Consider the following 22,268-nt stretch of genomic DNA (forward strand, 5'->3'; position numbering starts at 1 on the left):
TAAAATAACAATATATGAAAGCACGGCATAAAACCTGGACAGACAGACTATGAGAGGTAGGCTAAGTAATGAATTAATTAACGATAAGAAGAAATGGATGATAAAGAAATAATATTGTATTATTTATTTAAAAACAACTTTTGGTTAAAGTAAGCTTTGAAGAGTAATTTAAAAGTAGATGCAGAGTTTGTTAGGCTTTAATATGTTCACAAAACAAGCAAAATTACTACCAAAGGCAACAAGAAATTCTTCTTTGTGTCTTTCCCCCCTGCTTTTTAAAATATTGCAAACAGAAAAATAAAGGTTAGGGACATGACACATTAGCTATTCCAAATAAATGTGCAACCCACTCCTACATTACCCTTGTCTCATTTGCTTATTAATATTCCAAACAGCCTCTCGTGTTTCCATCAAGCAACCAGAATGCAGCTGAATTAGTTGATTTCAGGCACCTGTTTACATCAGACACTCAGGAGCATTTAGGCAGATGACCCACAGGTCACACTTTATAATCTAATCCCTGGCTCCCATCCTATATAAATAATAAATACACGCATAGCTTAATGCAGCCCTGAGCAGTTACAGTCTATTAATTTTACAGCTACATATTGGGCAATCCAATATATACCACCCACTCACCTCACAGCTAGAGGTGACTGGTGGTATATAAAGACTGGTCAAAATAATATAAACACCTGTCAGCATAACACAAAGGAGCTGAACAGCATCACAAATAATCATAAAGCTGGACCACAATATATAGGCTACCTAATTACATGCAATTAGCTGCACTTTTACTGCGCAGTCCTCTGAAGTGTTATAATTGCTCTGAGTTCGGTTATTTTTAATAAGCTTCTTTTCCTTTGAAAACAGACAGGAAGCTGGGCTAGCTGTGTTAGATGGGGCTGCCACTGGGTAAATGTATTGCAGATCTAACAGCGGGTTCAAATCAGATAGCATCCACCTCTGCACACATACGAAAGAGAGAGAGAAAAAAAGCATGCATATTAATTTTGCCACTAATGAAACTGAAACTGAAAGGGATGCTAATAATGATAATTATATTTTTGTTCATACCCTGGTTAGACTTTCGTGATGGTCATACCTTTTAAACGACTTGGCCTTGCACACCTACGAGAAACAAGCATTGAGACTTGGTTTAATACAGTGCAGCTACACAGCTACAAGGAAACGCAAAGAAAAGTAAATACTACAGTAACTGGAGTTTTCGCCGTTACTCTTATGTTAATGTAACGGATCAGAGCCAGAGCCGCAGGTCACAGCTCAGTCCTCGGCAAATAAAAGAGGAAAGCATCTCAACCTGTTGCTTTTGAGGAAAGCTGTTTGTCGGTTTTGCAGCCACTCAGAGCGACAATACCAGGAAACATGAGGCGGCAGCTGCTGTTGTGAGGAGGGCTGGCCTCACGGTAATGACTGGAGTCAGGTAACCGCCGGACAGACCGACTCTGGTCCTCCTCACACACGCATACACTCCAAAAAAGCGGGTTTGGAAGAGCAGGAGAGCGCCGAAAGGCAGGACTCTTTCACTTTTTCAAGCGCTTTCTGTTTGACGAGGACTTTATTTTCTTTCAAAGTAAAAAGTTTCACACATTTGACGACGCGTCGTCCAGCCTCCATGTGACGACTGTCACATTTTGGGGCCAGCTCCGCGCTGAAGCTACTCAGGTGTACAGTTACACTACCCGGGGAGTTTGTGTCGCATTTTTTGTAACTCTTCTTGCTCTCTTCATAAAATTGATTGAGCCGGAAGAAGGGTCACTTTTTTTTCTCCCCGCATTTTTTTTTAACTTTTCTATTTTGTGTAATTCAGCTTTCCCACCGTGTTGGACTTATAATATCATCAAGCGGGCAAGCCTGAGCTGGTGAGTAACAGCGTAATGTTTTCATTTTCCCCGTGAATATTCTTTGCACGATTTGCAACAAGTATTTGGTGTACGTGGTCGGTTGACACCTTTTGAGTTTGAGCCAAGAGGTGGAAGTGAGCCCAGCCACAGTGTTGGGACAGCCCATGCTGCTGTTGACTTGTCTGACCTCTGTTAAGCATTCTACATTAATGAGTTACCTTTTGATTAAAGCCATTAAGAAATAATTTTAAAAGGGTCGCATATGTTATTTTTTTCGGACCCTCTTTAGTTTCTTTAATCCTGATCAAAAACATTAATACAACTCACAGAGAAAATTTTGGTCCTGCATATTAGGACTTTATCATTTAACCCCCCACCAAAAAACCCCCAACTTTTCACAGTTAAGTATCAGACGATTTGCGTCTCTGTTCTCCAATATCTTTCTATCAGTTTTGAGAGATAGGGTAATTACGCCCATGAGGCACAAGTCTGCAGTTCATTTAGAGTAGCTTCAAGAAATGTGGTTTGAGATAGAGGCTCCATCTTTTTGCATGTTTGTAGTTATTGTTGCAGCTGCATGTCACCAGCGGTGCTCGCAGACACCCCGCACACGGATACACAGCAGGCAGATTTTAAGGTGTGCATATCAGATCAACCACACATTTGTTTTTCTCGCTCTCATGACTCACTAACTTACAGCGGAACACATTGCTGTTTCATCATTTTCGCCAACAGCCATGCAGGATCTGTGTTCTGAGTTTCGCTTTTAAACAACCAGTATTTAACTTGCAGCCTATCAAACAAAGGCTGCTTAGCATGCAGCTGAGTATACTGATTTACAAGCCGAGCGCCCAGCAGGAGCTCCAGACATGGCTCGTCTTCTGTCAGGTTGAAGGACTGAGGGCCTTGAGGCCATTTGGAGAAAGAAGGAGACTGAAATGTCAACCAAGAGCAAGTTGTGCTGCATTCAGCTGCTGTCACATTTTCATCTGTTTGATTCCAACTTGTGTTTTTCTGCTCTTGCACAGTGACAGTTTTATTTTTATCTTAAATAACCATTAAACTCGCTAATATCTTCTGTGAGAAGCCAGACAGCACATCTGTCTAAGATAGCCTTCGAATGTTCCACATTATGTGGACACAAATGAAACATGCATGAAGGGTATTTTTTAATTTCATACTTTTAATGGTGTGGATGTCTTTGTTGCATTTTGGCTGTCACAGCAGTCTCTCTTGCTTTGTGTCATAGTAATAAAGCCAACTCCTGTGTAGCAAAAAGTGACGGCCTGTTTGTTGTTGTTCAGCTGAAAAGTTTTATCTTTGATGCACAAACAATATACCATAGCAGCCAGATCCGCATGCACGTCGCTTGCAGAGCATTTAGATTTTATATGAATCTGCAGAAATCTACACAAATGTGCAAAAAGGAAGAGAGAGTGGGCTGTTAAAGGCAGATAAAAGGACAGGAGAGACTGTGTGGTCGTCAGCACCACCAATCAGCAAGAGTTTTATCTTTTCAAATCCTGTTGAAAAGAGCATTGGAGAGTTAGACTCTGACAAGGCAGAGGGAGATTAAAAAACAGAAAGATAAAGGGGAGGAGACAAAAGTGTAGCTGGGAGTGATGAAACCCACCACTTCTTTGCTTGGCAAACTGGGTGATGGATGAATTTCCAGCAGGAGGGAAATTCCTCACTGTCAAATCGCCTCCAGCATTTCTCCGTGAAAGTCTGTCCATCCCTGGTTTAAGTGAGATTGGATTTACACATTTCTTTGCCCCTCACTGAAGCATTGACACCAGTAACCAACTCCTCCATGATTGTTAGCACATTGTCAAATTTTAGCTGAGCTTTTTACACAAGTGCAACTTTTTCCATTAAAAGTATGTTCTGTGGAGCTTTGCCTGATTAATGATTCCCTCTGCTCACTGTGTGGTACTGCTTGGGCGTACTACCTCACACACACTCTGTGCCTCATGCTTCTATCTCAGTGTGCAAAATGCACATCTTGCTTCAGGTTATTTTTTTGGCTAAACAGAGAATTAGACTCAGATTGCAGAGCATGGGCAGAGCTGGTTCCTGTGCAAACAACAGATTACTATGATAATGGTCACATGTAAAGCTTTTTTTTAGTCTTTCCTATTGCGACAGAAAGGTCTCAGCATTCTAGTATTATTTGGTTTAGGTTTCATTTGCCAGTATTTAAATTTTAGCAACTGGAATTCGAATTTTAGGCAAAGCTGTTGTGTCCCACTATGACTTTATGACTCATACTGCAGTTCCTCCACCAATTAGGTATTGCATCAAAGACATCATACATGGATAGATTCTTACTTAGTTCCTAATATGGGCCAAGCTTTAAAACAGAACTTAAAAGCGTCCCTGGTTAGAGCCTTCCAGCTTTTTGCACTGCTATGTTTTTAAAACTTGACATGCCCTGTTTGTAACACAGGCTTTCTTGTTAGAAATCTTTTTGCCCAAGCCAGCATAACCTTCAAGATATAACCTAGTTTAACTTTTCCGATTTTAGTAGTGAAGATATTGATTTGTGTAAAAGGATGGATTCTCCCTTTAAGAAGAGTTCATCCTAGAATATTGTTTCCTAGTTTGCTTACATGACCTTGGAGGATGTTTCAGCGATATGTCACCATGTCACTTCGAAGATGCCTCACATGGCAACCATTCCCTAATACTGAGCTATCAACAGTGGTATAAGATTCATCTTTTTGTCAGGTCTCTTTAGCTTGTCTTGTTTAGGCACAGACGACTGTTTTTCTCTTCAAATCAACGCCTGTGTGTGGTATTCCTTTCATTTGCAATAATAATGACTTAAAGCCTCAGAAAATCCTCGCTGACAGTACGAACAGGGAGGGGGTGGATGGAAAAACATTTACTATCTTCAGTTTACTGGGTAAAGAGTAAAGATCCCTTCTTTTGTCTGCACAAGAAAAGTATTAATCAAGCGGTCAAGGATTAGGGAGTTAAGTAATGTGTTATGGCAGCGAAGGAGTCTGAGGAGATAACAAGAAATATCAGAGCTGCCTGAAAGCTGTCTGAATACTTTAGCTTCTTAGCTTGCCAGCATTTAAAACATCCCTCTAATGCATTTCTTTTTAAATTGTGGTGTAAGATTGCAGTCTTCATTAAGATGTCACCTGTGCCTTTGTGGCTTTTATCATATATTAAACGTTGGAGGAAAGTCAACTTGTAAAATTCAAATTTATACATAGAAAAGGAATGTTAATGAACCGCCACAGGATAATCTGGCCTTTCTGATGGACATACAATGGTAATTAACAGCAAATTAAGCTGCTGCTTGTGCAAAACTGTTGATCATTTAAGTACATTTTCAAGCAAAAATCCAAAAAGGTTATCTGAATCAGTGTCTCAGTTGTGATTTTTCTTTGTGTTACTCTTTATATGATAATAAATTAACAACACAAGCGCTCCATGACAAACCTTGTGCTTTTAGAAATGTGGGAGGGTGATACGAACCAAACAACTGATCAATAATGGAGAACAATGAGAGTAACTGCTAGCTGCAGCTCTGTTCCAGAAACTAGAATGATTTGGTGTTTCTATCTGCAAATGAAACAAAGATGATAACATAAGTAATACAACCACAAGACATCAGAAAAAACAAAAACAAAAAAGCCCACAGTTGTGGTTACTAGGTTACAAAGTCAGGTTGGCCATCAAGCAATGCACAGATGTAACAAAAGAATCCCACTAATGCACACTGTACGCAACAATTACTCTGAACAATGTGGTAATCTTTATCTGAAGTATTGGATGTTTAAAACACTGGAATAGCATGGTTGCAAAACAGGAACTGGATATGTTTTAGATTATGTGCACTAAAGTGGTTTAACAAAACAGCCCAATTAAAAAAAAAAAACTGAAAGGACTGTGTCCACATTTTTGGTGAGTCTGTGTCTTTGTGGTGGGAGAAGCTGAAGTCTTCTCACATTTTTGTGATTCCAGAAATCAGTCTAATGTTAGGCATCCTTCCATAGCTGCAGCCAATGTGTGATGCTCTTGTCTAGTCAGTTATATGGTAAACCACATCTTCTCACTGCCACTTCACAACTAATTTTGGAAGAACCTCACCTGTAGCTGAACTGCACAAACTGCCAGTGACAGATCTACATCCCACACTGAAAATATAACTGATGTACCAAGCATAGTTTGTCTGTAGGGGCTTGGTGGCTGTGGTTTAGTCCTGGCAGAAATGCTTATTGCAATCACAGCATAAACACGGTATTTTCATCATCAGAGGGGGTTGACATGTGTTGTTTTCTTTTGCTGCCTAGAGGTATGTGTCCTTGTCCGCTATTCAGTAAAATACAATTAGTACAACTACTGCTTGGTCAAGAAAGGTCCTATGCTCTTACGTCTGCCCCTCCCAGTAAAGAAAGGTCCAGAACACATGATGATGTCTGTACCTGGAAACCCATCCATATTACTTGTTCCCTTATTATTGAAGTTTATTTTGTATAATTGTTTGCAGTCACGAGTTTTTATACCAATTAATGTTCAACATGTTGTTTTGAAGTTGCATTTAAACCCCCTTTCCGTGTCTAATGGCAACCATGAGAGATTGTGAGCTGTAACCTTTCTGGATATTTGAAGAAACGTGTGTATCATACCTGCTCTGAAAGGTTTTGTTCTTACTGGACTCTTCACTCTTACTGGATTTCTGTCAATAAGTCTAACTAGACACAGAGCTTGTGATGGAGTTGCAGGTGTTACGTGCCAGACTTTAATGGCCAACTCCAAAGTTTGGCTCTGTAGATAAAGAGAGTTATTACCTTCATACATTGACTAATAGCCTGTTTAGTGTGGTAAAGTGTTATTGAGTCAGCTGCTATTGAAACCCTTGCCAAGCCTATACTTCTGCTACAAAAGACTTTTCAAGCATATATGGTTGGAAATAATATTCATTTACACCATTTTAATAGATTTCAGTACTGCAAAGAACCAAACATTCTTGTACAGAATAAGGTGGTGTAGTTAAGTTTTGGCCGTACGTAAAACATTTTCCAACCAGGTAGGCTCAGTCCACAAACTGACAAGCTAAGGGACCAAAATCATTTCACAACTTGCTGCCACTAAATTAACAAACAACGGGGATACAATGAGTCAGTGATGGGAAACTATTTATTCGTTGACCTCCTCTCCCCTCCAAAAGTATGCAGTTTGCAGCCAGTCACAGAGGCGTCCTTCCTAATCAGTTGATTATGTCTGTTTGTGTCAGCAGGTCTGATTCTGCATCCCCAGCAGATCACAGCAAAGTATACTGCACTCACTAATGGACTTTTGGAAGAAATCTCCAACATTTTGCTGCTTGTATTAAAGGATCTGAATTTCCTTAAGAAACAGAGCCTGCTCATCTCGTTCTTGTATGCAGCCTTAACTTGTATACAGCACTGGTCTTCCAGCCCGTTGTTGATGTGGACGCCCAGGTACTTGTACTCTTCCACCATATCAACATCCTGCGCCAGGATAGACATGGGTTGTGTAGCTGTCCTCTTCCTTCTGAGGTCATCTCTCTGGTCTTATTCACATTCATAAGCAGATTATTTCTCCCAGACCACTCCACAAAACCACCCACTAGTGTTGTATACTCCTTCTCATGCCCATAACTAATGCATCCAACCACTGCAGAATCGGTTGTACTGAAAGTCTGAGGTGTACGAGGACTTGAGATAGCATGACCTGTGGAGTTTATGTACCTCATATTAAGAGTGGGATTTTGGATTTATGTGATAAATAGGAACCAAGGAGGTAATGTTCTACATTTGGAGGATATGAGTGAATAAGGTCATGGTTTCTTAATGTGGTTTCTTATCTACCTCTTAATTCTTAAGTTTCATTGTATTCACAGAATAAGCATTATGTGATCAACAAAACAACCCCTTTTATTTTATTTTGGTGTCCTGGTGCAGCATCATCTTTTGTCTAAAATGAGCAGTTTTAGCTCTTGAACCTCTCCTTAAGCCAAGATGATTATATTATGAATTTTCCCAGTCCGACATCACACATGTAAGAGTATCTAAGCACAAGCATTTCAAGTATGGGGTGACTTACACAGACAATGAGTTTATTATTTGCAGTTTTGGCCATCTTTAAATATGAGCATCCAACATGATAATAGTGTGTGTGTGAATGACTGAAAGTTGGAGAAATTGTAATAGATCCCCTTTAAGTGGAAAAGAAAATCAAGATGAACGACACTGTACTCTACCCAAGGAGTGATTTGGAGCAAAGGCCAGGGGACAGATGTATAAAACTGTGTCACATCTGTGTGAACGAAGGAAGAAATGTGTATATGGATTCTTTTCAGAAAATGTGTTCATCTTCATCTACAAGCCCCATTAATTGAAATCCCGCACACCAAATGTAAAATCAAGAAACTCCGAGAAGAGTAGAAAAGGAGAACTGCTTTATTAGATGTTCTTTCTTTTGGAATCAGGACTGAACAAACACTACTGAAGGAAAAGACTTCTATGCAATAGCAAAGGAACCAGGCAGGGGTGAAAAAAAGGAGAAGTCGTCAGACTACAAATGTGAGGCAAAAAAAGCATATCAGCACAAAAAAAGCTTGAGGGCAACATGAAGAAGAGCAGCAAACCCTGTTTTATCTGTGATAGCTTACTCCACTTGTGTTTAGAGCCACTCAGCTTTGGGTGGCTCTAAGAGCCCGAGATGAAGACGGAGACACAGGTGCACAAACTGTTGAATGTTTTTATTAGATAAGCTCAAGATAAATAAGGCAGTTAATTATTTAGCCTAATAAACTATTCCACAATGCCAGAGCAGGCGTCTCTATGGACAACCATTACACACGAATGCAGCTGTTTATAACAATTACATAAGTATGAGTGTGTGTCTGTGCGCTTGTGTTTGCAATCCAAACTAAACTAAACATGTTAAAGCTGAAGTTAAGAAGTCTGAGAATATGTGAGGTGTGCATTTTTCTCTGGGTTTTTTTTTCATAATGATGAAAAATATGTTGTTAAAAGAAGAATGTTAAAGAAAACATTAGGTCCTACAACACATCCCTGAGGAACGCCAAAGGTCAGCAGAGCAGAGTCACTCAGTGAGCAGTAGAAAAAGTTAATTTTGAAAAAGAGGGTTGTTTAAGTCAGCGGTCCCCAACCCCCGGGCCTCAGGCCGGTACCGGTCCATGAGTCGTTTGGTACCGGGCCGCGAGAGTAGAGGCTCAGGTGTGAAATGTATGGTTTTCAGGGTTTTTATCGGTTTTCAGCGTTATTTTGTTATCGTTTTTATCGTTAACTCGGTTTTCCTGGGTCTTTTCACGTGTGTTATGAATAAATCTTCTTTTTTTTCAGTACCGGTACTACTTTTATTTTGTTGTATTTATCTGCGACACCTTAAAGGACAGTCTGTGAAAATATTGTCGGGCATAAACCGGTCCGTGGCGCAAAAAAGGTTGGGGACCGCTGGTTTAAGTGACAGATTTCCCTAACTGTCTATGACTATGTTTAAAAAATATTTAAAAATGTTAGACTCTTTGGTAGGGTAAACCAGGTTTGTCAAACATAATGCCCCAGGGCTAGAATCGGCCCGGCAAGGACACTTTGAAAAATATGAAGCTTAAATTGTAGACTTTTTCATTTTTCCCCACTATCTACTATAGAAATTTAACTATAGTACATGTTTTGTTTTCTACAACGGGCCCCCATTTAACAAAACAGAAAAAGAAGGGATTTTTCTTCTGTGAAATAACAAAAACTAGCTATGTTACCAGAACTTCACCTGTAATTTTACGCATTTGTTTGTTACAATTTAAGCACAAATGACGGATGTCTTTCATTCACTGCCATGACACAGCATTTTAATGTGTAGTTAAACATCTTTACAAGTTTGACTCATCTGGCCGTCCTTAGATCAAAGTAAGCTGTATGTGGCCCTCTGTGTAAAACGAGTTTGACATCCGGGGATAAACTATACCATAATAACTAAATCAGCCTAGCTAAGTCTGGCACTGATAATGCCCAAATGAAATGCAGCAAAATCATGTCACATTTCTAACATTGTGTTTACATAATGGTAAGCTGGGAGTGTTGACAGCTATGGATTGAAGGATCAGTGTATTGTCTTTAACGTATTTAATGATTGGTTGAAATTGTGTTTGCTTGTCCACAATGATTACAAGGAAGGAGGGAAGTTAAACATTAAGTTGCCTGACTAGACATTTGCAAGGTGACTGGATATCCTCCAGAACAAATTTAAACAAACACCACTTTGAAACTCCAAGGTCATTTTGTTACCTTAGTGAACTGTATCCTTAGGTTATTTCAAAACTTGAAATTTAAAGATCTTTTAAGAGTTCTTTTCACTGTATCTACAGATTGCTTTTCTAATGATGTGTTGTCCCGTTGTTGTTTTAAAAACGATTTAGGCTGCAGTACTATATGTGAGAATATGTCTGTAGTCATGACTGAGCTATGGGGCCCTGTGGCAAACAGGCCTACAGGCTTTTGACTCGGTGACAATAGCGAAAATGAACCGAGACTGGATTACAACAGTCCTGCATTCCTCTCCAAACCTGCCTGACACACACACATACACGCACTAATCCGGCACACAAGCAGACAGATCACAGAAGCAAGCCAATACATGTCTAACACACTCTTACCTAAAGTGCAAAGAGAGTACTTAGGACAAGAATTGTGTGGGAATAGAAAGTCTGAAAATACTTGAGTAGAACATCCTAAAATAACACAATCATAAGTCTTAGTAACCAAAAAGAGGTCAAATCATTGATAACGATCATTAGATGTGTTTCACTGTACTCGCTCAGTTCTACTCCCAGACTTTTCTGTGCTGACTTGAAAATAAATGAAGTCCTGGCCCAGTCTGCATCATCAGTACGCTAGCCAAGAAATACATTTTAAAATTGATTAGTATTTAATTCAGAATTTGTTCGCAGCCTTTGTTTATTAGATTCTGCTGCATGAATGCCACCTGTCACGACCTGCTTTCAGTTAACACAGTCGACAGTTTCCTAATGCACAGAGTGGTGAATGATTAAACCACAAAGCAGCACAAACAGATAACCTGAAGGCAGCAATATAAATGAACATCCTTACTGCCTGCGTGCATCATTGAGCAGAGGAGGCAGAGCCACTTTGGGCTGGGGAGAAAAGAGTCTTCTCCTTCATTTTGATGACATTTTGCCAGTGCACAAGGCTTCTAAAGTGCTCTTTGAAAAGAACAAGCCCAGTCTGTCCAAGCCTAGTTGAAGCCTCCTTTTCACATCAGCTCCTAAATGAAGTCTAAACAAAACAAGAGTAATTGTATTTTCAAACCCAATATGGTTTTATCAGGTTCTAATGAATGAATAGTCAAAAGTACCCAGTATGTTTTCCAAACTAAATTTATGCTTAGTGAACAGTTTCGGTATATAAGCTTGTGTCAAGTTTAAAACTCAGTTTTAGTCCAATATTTTTTATGGAATAGAGCGTTTATAAGAGGATATCATCAAAGGTTATTTCAGGATATTCAGTAATTTACTTACAATGTGAATGTCACTTTTGTATTTCTAGGAAAAATGACTATTTTACAGTTTTAACTGTTAGTGCACTATTGCAGGTGAAATTACTATCGCATTCCTAGTTTTATTCTAGCTTTGTTGTGAATGTGTCTGCACAGAATGAAGACAGGGGCGTTATAAAGAGTCTTGGTGTGAACTTAATGTGTGCGGGTAGACTGTTAAAAGTGGTGTTACTGCCTCAAGTGTCTTGTCAGGACTTGTCAGAACAGGTGTCTGAAACTCTGATCCCCCTCTTAACTTCACTTCCTCTAATTCTTGTTCTCCCGCTTGTTTTAACCTCTCTACTTCCTTTTATGTCTCCGTCTCATCTGTCTTTTATGCTTTCTTTAATCTCCCCTTACTTTTTTCATTTCTGAAGCTCGCCCTGCTCCTCCAAGTTAGGAGGTTTTAGTCATTTTAAAATTACAGATTCATTTCAAGTTTACACTTCTAGAGCTATTATGTAAACAGTATACGTCTTGCAATGACACTGGCACCATGTACCAAAGTGAAATATACTGTAAAAGGTTATAATGACTGTAATGACATCGAGTTACCCTCTCTCGCTTTCCTGTGAAGCCTCATCTAACATATAATCTTCACTCATCTGAGTGTAACACCACCCACTCGGTGCATTCCACCTCAGGGTTAAAAACCAGTGGTTTCCTACTTATCGGGAAAACTAATACGTACCTTGACTACCTGTGCACAGTGTTTCGTAGCTGCAGATAGAGGGAATTTGTGCATACCAAAACACTGAAAGCACAGTGATTACGCATCTTACAGTTTAAGGGTGACACTTTATAACTGTCATGCAGGGTCATGACTTAGTCTACATGCAAACAAAAAGCTGGGTGGTAACCCAGCTATTAGCCAGTGCTTTCATGATGGTCATTTTGCAAACATCTTCCTTGTCAATTCGATGGGTTTCACCTAGGCCAGGGAAACACGGCTGAAACCTTTAGTGATATTAATAGGGATATTTTATTAGACCCACATGCTGAACAGTGTGTTGCATTCCTTTGCAGTTTCTGCTGGCCCTGCAGTGGGACAGTGGCTATAGTGTTTGGAAGTGCGTGGGCTTAATTGCAAGCTGTCCACAGCTAAGAAGATGTGGATAAAGGCACACCTTGGGTGGTTTTAGATGGCCACTCATCATGCTCTCATAGCTGTGTTTTTCAAAGCAGTGACTAAGTTGCACTGTCATCGACTGCAGTAAACCAAACAAAACTAGCTGTAAAACTAAAAGTTTAACTACTGGTTTTGTTTTAATTGAAGCTTGAGGCTGGGATTAGGCTCACTTGTGGATGCACACAAACAGCTACAGGCACCACGGATGAGCAGTTACTGTTGTTCACTTTTTCAAGTCCCTGAAGAGTACATCTCGAGTACTGGAGTACAAATTTGAGGGCGCTGATCCTCTGATGACAAAATTCGCATCACTCAAACTGAATCAAGCCTTTATTTATTCATTGAGATGAAAACTCTTAACACATTTTCTGTCATTTGCACAAAAATGTCACAAATAGTAGCAAAAAATGTATATTAAAAATAATTTGTTCAATGTTCAAAAGGTCAATTTAACATTTTGTGCTTCGTTTTAGGTTCAATTCGATTTTCATTTATACAGTCACAGTTCTCAAAAGTTAATGGTTTTCAGTGGTGGCTTAAGGGAAGTGTTCAGTGCATCATGGATGATAAATGAAATGCAATTATTTTATCTTTTTAATAGCCCAATCGCAAAGTCGTTACATTGTATAATGTTAACTTTCCTTAGAGACGTCCAACCCAACATACCATAATTTAAGGCGTGAAGAGATTCACTGACTTTACAGACCAAATAAAAAATACTGAAATTTTACCTTAATCTAGTCCAAATTTAAATATAATCTTTGTGAACATTATGAAATCTTCAGTACAAAATAATAATCCCCTGTTAGCTCTTAATTACATTAAGACTGCCTGAGCTGACTTCACACAAACCTTCAGATCACAGAGGTGTTTCCGCACACTGACACTTCTAAAACTGAGCCATTCTATAAAGTGCGTACAGTTAGACTCTTACAGCAATCTGACTTCTTCACATTTGGATAAAACAGATAATCCTGCATGTTAATCATGCTCAGTAAGCCACGATGACTCATCCAAGCTGCGTCGCGCATTATTCTTCAGCTTCATCATACATATGTATGTTCTGGATGACCGTGTTAATCTCTGCAGCCCCTCTGCTGATTTGATGAGTGGATGACAAGGTCTTAACAAAGGCCTCGCCATGCTGTCGCTTTTGATCAGTCGCTCAGCCTAATGGCTGTGGAACTGATATTTCTCACCCCAAATCCATCTAGACTTAATATTTTAAATGTGTGTGGCAGATGGTGAGTTTGACATAGCCAGTGATCAGAAGCTTGCCCGTCTTGAGAACCACTCGGAGGGCAGCATCGAGCAGTAGGTAGCCATATACGGTATTTAGTATTCTTTCAGCCATCTGTGTTTGCCTGAAGACATAATGGCTGCACAAACTGTAGTTTAACAGCACAGAATATGTCAGTAGGCACAGCAAGGCAGACTTGGTAGATCATTTTGTCAGATACAGGATAACACTATTCAGTCAAGCTGCAGTATTGACTAAAATTGTTCCCAATAAGTATTTCCTGTACCTTTCTGAGCTATTTGTGACACAAAAGAAACTAAACCTTCCATAAAGAAAGAGCCCCCTATCATTCGCTTTGCTTCATTTCTGTACATGGATCCATGTAGCACTGACATTCCAGGTCTAATAGGTTACAGTGTGTAACTTTTTCTCCCTGCTTCAAACCAAGTGAACCAAACTCCAGTTGGGAAAGAGAATCACAACCGGAGTTCATGAATCAGCCGAGGATTATGAATATGATTCACTTTCTGCCCACCTAATCTGCCCAGGAACAGGTTACGTTCAAGATAAGAGACCAGCACATATGAAAATCACTTCCAATTGACCAGTTACCTCTTTGAAAATTGCATCATCATTCATTCCTTCTCAGAATATCCTGCAGCCCTGCGTAAGAGATAGTGAGGTGTATAGATTTCAGAGACTGCTTAAAATCTTTGTCTTTCCTGGCGAGCATCATGAGGAATATAGATTCCAGCAGAGTCAGCCCTTTTTTCATGCAATCTATAAATTTCTTTTTAACCACTGACTGCAAGTATTTTTAAACCCTTGCTGTTGTTCTTTTTCTCACAGATGTGACTTATCTGTTTCCATCGTTTCATGTCCAACTCTTTGTAGTTGTTGACCTTTTGTATAAGCGTAGGTTTTCTTGCTGGTTGTTTATTTGCTCTTTACTTGCTTTCAGACAGTTTAATATTACGATCTGAACACTTTTCCTAAAACACACGCATTCACACAGTGCTGCTAGGGCTGGAACAACGCTGCTGTTTTTAGCATGTAACGTATTTAACCTTGTCATAGTTCATATATATAGTTTGCTCTTTGTAAAATGTGTCTGCTCTGCTGCTAGTAGATCTTTCCTGACTTGTGACTGGTCATAAGTTCATAAGCTGACAACATCACCCATTTAATTTGAATGTGGTCGTAGCTATATTGACAAATCTTTGGTAGATTCAAATATTTTATAAGCAGCTTTGTATTTGCCCTTACTGCAGAAATTAGGTTTAGTGGAGCAAGATCGCAAAAACATATCTTTGAACTTGCTTTGAGGTACAACCCCGGATGGAGTTCTGTGGGTGTGTGCTATGTTGGAGCAGGATACTGCGGGCAGAACGAAGACCAGCCCACTACCTGCTCAACAGAGACTCTATTGTGTGTGTGTGTGTGTGTGCGCACACATGCACTTGTGAGTGTATTACCTGACAGGATCCTATTGATCCCGCTGAATCTTTTTCACTGCTGTAAAACTTAAGAGACCAAATGAGAGCAAAGAGATTTGCTCCTTGGAGGTGCTTTTGTTCCATCACTGTCTCCTCTCTCAACACTGTTTAGTCAGATTGTCAGTGCATTAAACTCACTTTAGTCTTAGCCACTGGAACATGTCTTTTGATATCCTCCTGCAGTGAGTCCTTTGATGCTTTCAAGCAAATGCGTTCCCTTGTGATGACTTGTGCAAGCTTACTGTTCGCATCTGCAAAGGTAACCCTCTGATAAATCTGAGATTCGTAGGTGGATGATTTTCTCTGCGCTTTTATATTCACAAATTGTTTTATCCTCTTTGTTACGTAGATGCTAGGTTGTAGTTGGAGTTATGAAGTGGATAAATGACTTGGAGTGGCTCTGTGATGTCTGCTGTTGATTCTGATAATCCTCAACATGCTCCGGTGTCTACTACACTGTTAGCTCTGTGATTTAGAATGCACACACAAATTGCACATTAAACTTTTTTTTTTTGTGATTTGTGCGCAGACACACACACACGCGCGCGTGTGCACACACACACACAGAGCAGTGGAATGTGGTGTTTTCATTTCCCTGGCCTGGACTGTCAATCAGAGGATGTTGGCCGTGTGCTTTTGAGACAGAACGATCCAAGCTACACAAATTCCACTCATACCACCCACTCATGTACAGCACACACACACACACACATAACCCACATAAACACACCTTCCCACTGCGTGTCAGATTTATTTCCATCTAGATATGCAGGATGTCCATCTCCAATAAGTAATTTCTGCTGCTGGGTCTGCAAAGCAACCAAAAGTCAATAGCTGATGAAAAAGCACTTTACTACAGTTTGCTCTGTCCATCCCTCAAGCTAAAGAATAATTGCTTCTTTGACTGACTCGTCTCCAAATGAAGTTCAGTCTGCTAATTTGTTTTACAGTAAGTTTGCAGGCTCTTTAAATCTGCCTCTTCCTGAGCAAGAGCCGGTGACGAAAGCAGAGGATGCATCGGTTCAGAGATCAGGGTCGGTGAGATTGCACGCTCTCCTGCCGAAGGATGATGTTTTCGCTCTTCCTGTTCCCAAGCACTTTGGTGGAAGGATATTTTGAACTTGCGGTGGCCTTGAAATACTTTGTCTGTCTCTCTTTGTTTCACAGATTAGAAAATGTGAAACTTTCCAGATTGAACTTTTAGTCCCAGTGTGTTTTTGAACCTTTTTTTTTTGCTCCTGTCATCTTTGACTATTCCTTTCTGCAGTTTAAATGCTACAGTTGAAGACTCTATTCCCCAAGGCTGAAAAGAACTACAGCAATACTGAACAGAAACACAAATAGGACATTTAGAAGCAATATTGTAAATGAGCCTCAAGCTGATGCAATAAACTTTATACTTGATTTCAGCGTATGAGGTTTGCTTTTATGAAAGAAAAAAAGCTAACACTGTTAGTACTTAGGTAAGCTTATAGTAATTGAGGACACACGATACCGCACACTTATCTGCTCCCCACTCCTCTCAGTCGGCACCTTCTTTTATATTATTTTTATTTTTTTGATCTCCCATCTCCATCCCCACATCTCTTCAAAGCCCCTTTCACATAGTCATACATTGCCATTATGCATTTTTATGTGATTATTGTTGCCTTTAAGCCTGTAACAGAGCCAGTCACAGAGCTGAATCAACATCTGTGTGAAACAGGGAGCCAGCATAGCAGGACGCCATCCTGCACACCTACACTGCTGTGTTAGTCGTCAACCCTCTTTGTTTGCTTCGGGTTGAACCAGGAAAAGCAGTTTAATGAGGGGGTATTCTTAGCGTCATTATAGGATGAACTGTGAAAGGAGCTTTAAAAAAAATGGAGCAGAAACTTGCGGTGCTGGCCACCCTGCTTCTCTGTATTTCTGTCAGCAGCATGATTTCATCCTCACCCACAATCAAAATGTAAATGGGTGGCCTTTCAGTGACTCCCTCTCCTCACCGTCCTCCCCTATAATCTCAGTTTTTGACTAAATTGATGCAATTTCCCCAAAATATATTTAGGGTGTTATAGTGCTCCTGTTTAAGCCAGTTGTTCATCACAGGAGCTTTTTCAGTCATTTATCCCAATGTAGCAATGTCTGGACTCAAAGTGCACCATGTCACAATCTTGCTAGTCTCATACCAAAAGTTCAGTTTCCATGCTTCACTGCAGTTGCTGCTCTCATGTTTGAGTCATTTATTATTTTTAAATAAGGTTCTGAGCTCAGAAACATCCTTTAGATTTCTATGACACCCATGTAGCAAGCTTATAGACATTGCATCTTTCCTACCACTATAGGTTGTATTCCACCTAATAGAGACCAACATGAGGCATTGATGCATGTGATGACTGCCTATCAGGTAACACTGACTGTGCTGATTGCATCCCACGCAGACTCTTTAGAGACTTTCTTTTTAAAGTGGTTTTTGTGGTATTTTCTCAGACTTTTCTTTACATTCGCCCTGTGATTTAGCTGAACATCAAAGTTTGTAGGGAAGTTGTTCTGGTCTTTTGATTAAGTGCCTTGCCTTTTAGAAATAACACTACCCAACTTTCCCATTTTTCAGTCTCATATGCAGTCAATTGTGCACTCCCCGTCGGTGTGGATCAGAGAACAGCACAAACTGCGAGCTGTAATTCTATAATACTTGTAGTTTGCATTGCAGACACCCTACTGTTCCTCCATCTGTTCCCACAGAGCTAATGTCACTACACAAGCACTTGGTATACAGACTTCATGACTCCCCACTAGGCAAATATACATTTTTACATACACATGCATGCACGGCAAATATGCACCACATTCTTTTGCAACGGGGCAGGAGGAATGTTTGTAAAGAAACCCTGCTGGGGTAATGCTGAATGACGGTGACGCAACTCGACTTCCTCAGCCTTCCAATGAACACATCAATTAGCAGTTCATTGAAGTGTCCAAGAAGGGCCAACAGGCTGATGCAAGTCAGCGTGAATCGGTCAACTGGCGCTAAGCAAATGTATGGTTGCATCCCTTGAAGCTGCCATTTATTTCTGATAGTGGATAGTTGACCCTTACATTTCTCAAGAGAGATCTTTTCTATACCAGCCATTTTTATATGTCACAGAGGGGAAAGCACTACGACATCTAGAACTTTGAAAAACAAAGTTATTGATGGCTGAATTCTGCTCTTCAACCTGTCCTTGTATTGTTTATGTTGGCCCACATTCACACTGCTTTGGTTCACTGGCAAAATGGTTATTGTTAACGATATCTCAGCATTGCTAGACACACACAGACTACTGTGTGTGAGTGTGTGTGTGTGTCTGTGTGTGTGGTAGAGGGTCATACCACTGAGAGCAGATAGCTTCAATTGGCAAGCTTTGTGTTCGATGCAAATTACAGCATTCAAAACCAAATCTGGTTTAATGGAACTGATCTAAGCTGGCATGTAGCAGGTGTTACAGGTGAAGCATTATCTGTAATTAAATGCTGTAGTGGCAAAACTATGATTATGACCACATGACTTAATTGCCGCTGTCTGCTTCTGGGATGTATTGGATTTAGGCCAAATTAACAAAGGCCCTGAAGTCCCACACATTTATGCGCTGCTGGGCTTTCTTAATGCCAGAATATGATTGTGGGAGTCGTGTTAATATTCACAGTTGAGGTGAAAAGATTCATAGTTTAAAAAAAAGATTTCATATTCATATGACTCCTAATTTGGGGGGGGGGGGGGGGGGGGTTGTTGACTTGACTTTTCAGTTTGTACTTGGGTGGTCTGCATTTGAGTGTCAATGAGAACGGGATAAAGATTAGCACCTCCAAGTCTGAAACCGTGGTTATCAGTCAGAAAAGGATGGATTACCCAGTTAGGGGTTGGTAATAAGTAGCTCTACCAAGTGGAGGAGTATCAGTATCTTGGGTCTTGGTCATAAGTGAGTAGAGAGTGGAACTGGAGACTGAAAATTGGTTTGGTGTTAGCAGTGATGTGGACGTTGTAGCTGTGGTGAAGTGAAGCTGTTGATTTACTGGTCGATCTATGTCCCTACATTCACCTATGGCCATGAGCTCTGGGTGAGACTGAAAGATTGAGATAATAGATACAAGTGGCAGAAATGAGTTTCCTCCCAAAGGTGGCAGGGTGTCCCTTAGAGACATGGTGAAGAGCTTGGTCATTCAAGAGGGGTTCAAGCCAATATCCCCCATGTGGAGGTTCAAGCATCTGACTAGGATGATTCCTGGCCACCTCCTGCGTGAGATGCTTCAGGCATTTCCTACCAGGAGGAGGCCCAGGGGCAGACCCAGGACTTGCTGGAGAGATTATGCCTCTCAGCCTGCTTGGAAAAACCTTTGGTGTCCTCCTGGAAGAGATGGCAAGGGAGGAGGAAGTCAGGTTGTTTCTGCTTAGACTGCTGTCCCCACAAATCAGATTTTTGTTTTTGTTTTACCATTTCTATCTATTCTAATATGACCTACACATCTTCCCATCATGCACATCGTGCTGTTTTTTATCCTTTTAAAATATGCTTGTAGCGCATTTGCTTTAAGGTTCTAGAGTTAGACAGTGTCAGTGGATTTGATTTGGAGCTGTATTAACAAAATTGACTTAGCTTGACTGATTGGTTTTGAAATCCTCCTCACCAGAGGGCATGGAAATCAGTTCTCCAGATGTTGGATGTTTTTCTTTGCGCCACTTCCAGGCTTTTAAAATTCCAGATTACAAATTTATTCTTTGGTTTAGCTGCAAACCCACTGACCTGAGTTTGATGACAATCAGGATCTGTTCTTCTAAATCCTTTGTTTTCTCTCTGGCTCTTTGTGTTACAGGTCAGTCACATTGACAATAAGTCGCAGTGACAATAAGAAATCACAATCCCTAAGCAGTTGCTACATTTGCACATGTCACCTCCGTCCCCTTACATCTTTTCCGTTTCTGTAGCTTCAACCAGCTTGACTTTCCTAGTCTCTTAACTTTTTGACTTTGTCAGCCTTCCCTTCTCTACCCTCTTGTATCATGTCTAATTATCGAAGTCTGTGTGTCTACGGGGAGCTCCTCAATACCTCCTCATCAAAGCTCTTGTTTGTGTTTGCTTGTTTATCTCTGGCTGCTATTCTAGGCGCTCTCCTGGAGCCCTGATGAGACACAAGCCGCCGCTCCCCACGGAGGGTTATACTGTAAGCTGTCACTGCACCTTCAGTCATTCAAAACCCTGGCACAATAAGATTTTGTCTCTTTCTACCTCTTTTGCTCTTTTGCTCTTGAAGGCTGCATTCTATGTTGTCTCTGTATATATAGCATATGTATATACTTTCCCATGTCTTTCTGCTGATGCTTTTACTTTGTGCACATTTTAGAGAACGGCAGAATAATGAGAGCCATGCTGGAGGTTGTGTCCTCATCAAAATTTTTCTCTTTCCTCCTTTTTTCCATCTTTCTCTGTTTCCCCTCTCCATACAAAGTGCATGCACATTTTCATATATTTTATTTGAGTCCCGCTCCCCCTCCACCACCACTACCTTCCCCACTCCTGGAGGGTGCCAAAAGGAATCCTTCAGGTGTTGGTAAGAGAAAGTTTCTTGCTATGATAAGCCCTGAAAGATCTACCATATTTTAGGAGCAACATAAGCTAAAGTGCTAGGTTGCCTTCTGGGAAGAAAGAAAAGAGACCTGATTTGCAATGTGCGTGTATCAGGATGGGGAGGGCATTTTGGGGAAAAACAAGCAATGTGTCCAAGAGTTGATGTGTCAAGGCTTATTCTGGCAGCTTCTTTAATTTTATTGAATTTGATGTGCCAGGATAAAGTTTTATTTTAGTCTCAAATCTGGCATCATCTCTGAAATGTAACCTTCCTGTTGGTGTGCTTATTGCCATCTTTATGAGGTTTTACAGGTTATGCATCTGGAAAGTGTTTTGCGAGTGCATGTTGTGCATTGGTAAGCACATATTTTGCGCTTCAAAGTGCTGTGGTGGCGATTAGCAGCAGTAGTTGTGACAGCGTGGCATTTGGTATAGAAACGGCTCCCTGCATTAGTCAGATCTGTCCCAGTGTGACATCTCAGTTACCCTGGTGGCTAAATGTTTACTGGTGTAGGACAGCACTCCTAGCATACCACACAGGATTGACGGTGACAAGCAAAATGTTGCTGTCATTGTGTGGGGTAAAAACCCCCAAAAACGTCAATTTCCAATAACTGTTTTAATTATGTTTCCTATATTTTTATGGAACCTAGTCAGTGCTGAATTACATGCGGGTCAGAAATACGTGTTGTTTTTCTCCTAGGAAGTTAACTTTATTTTTAAATTTTATTTTAAGAGTTTCACTCTGTGGAGAGCAAAATATGGAGAGTTATGGCTTGTGATGGCAGGAAGTCGGTAATGACTGAGTTGCCGTGAGCTGGTTGCTATGTGTGGCTCTGCTCCTAGTTTGGGGTAACTCAAATATTATCCCACAGAGTGTCAGCTGCAAGGGAAAACAAATATTGTCTGTGCTTATCTTCTTGCAGATGCCTGAGGCTGCGTCATGACAAAAACAAAAAGCTTAATGGGGGTACTGGAAAGACATTTTGGGGGGATGATCGTGAGTCATATTGGGTCCGATAATGAGGATACATAGTAATGCTAGTCCAGCTGCATACTTCACAAATAGCAAAGGCTAAATTCCTGCCTTTGATTTTTGATACCGCTCATTAGCTGCCGCTGTCCTCTGATGTAGAGACTCAACTGCACTCCGTGCACTCCGAGTTGGGGACCAATGCAGAAATGTTGTTTGATTCTCATCTTTATACACTCTTCAAACCAGTGTTTCTCAACTGGGGGTACTAGAACCCCTAGTGTTAGTCTAAATAGAGCTGAGGGTTCTTATGATTTTTATGTTAATTTAAAACCTATCAGTTATGCATGTTTTTTAAACAAAACTGTTGATATAAAAATGTTTGACAAGCCACATTTTTATGTTCAGTATTTCTGTTTCCG

At 40.4% G+C, this 22,268-nt stretch overlaps 1 protein-coding gene across 5 annotated transcripts in view; it reads left to right on the forward strand.

Moving 5' to 3' along the window:
* The first annotated feature begins 1,378 nt into the window (after positions 1-1,378).
* Positions 1,379-22,268, forward strand: part of palm3 (paralemmin 3) — a 31,222-nt gene continuing 10,332 nt past the window's right edge. For 2 of the 5 annotated variants that reach the window (XM_076885040.1, XM_076885042.1), the window contains exon 1: positions 20,833-20,856. The gene's annotated coding sequence lies outside the window, so the exon portion shown is untranslated. Of the gene's footprint in view, positions 1,884-20,411; positions 20,470-20,831; positions 20,857-22,268 lie in introns of those variants that run through there. The other 3 variants (XM_004567826.6, XM_004567825.5, XM_076885041.1) reach the window with 3 other exon arrangements.

Source organism: Maylandia zebra, linkage group LG6 (genome assembly GCF_041146795.1).
Source record: "Maylandia zebra isolate NMK-2024a linkage group LG6, Mzebra_GT3a, whole genome shotgun sequence".
NCBI lineage: Eukaryota > Metazoa > Chordata > Actinopteri > Cichliformes > Cichlidae > Maylandia > Maylandia zebra.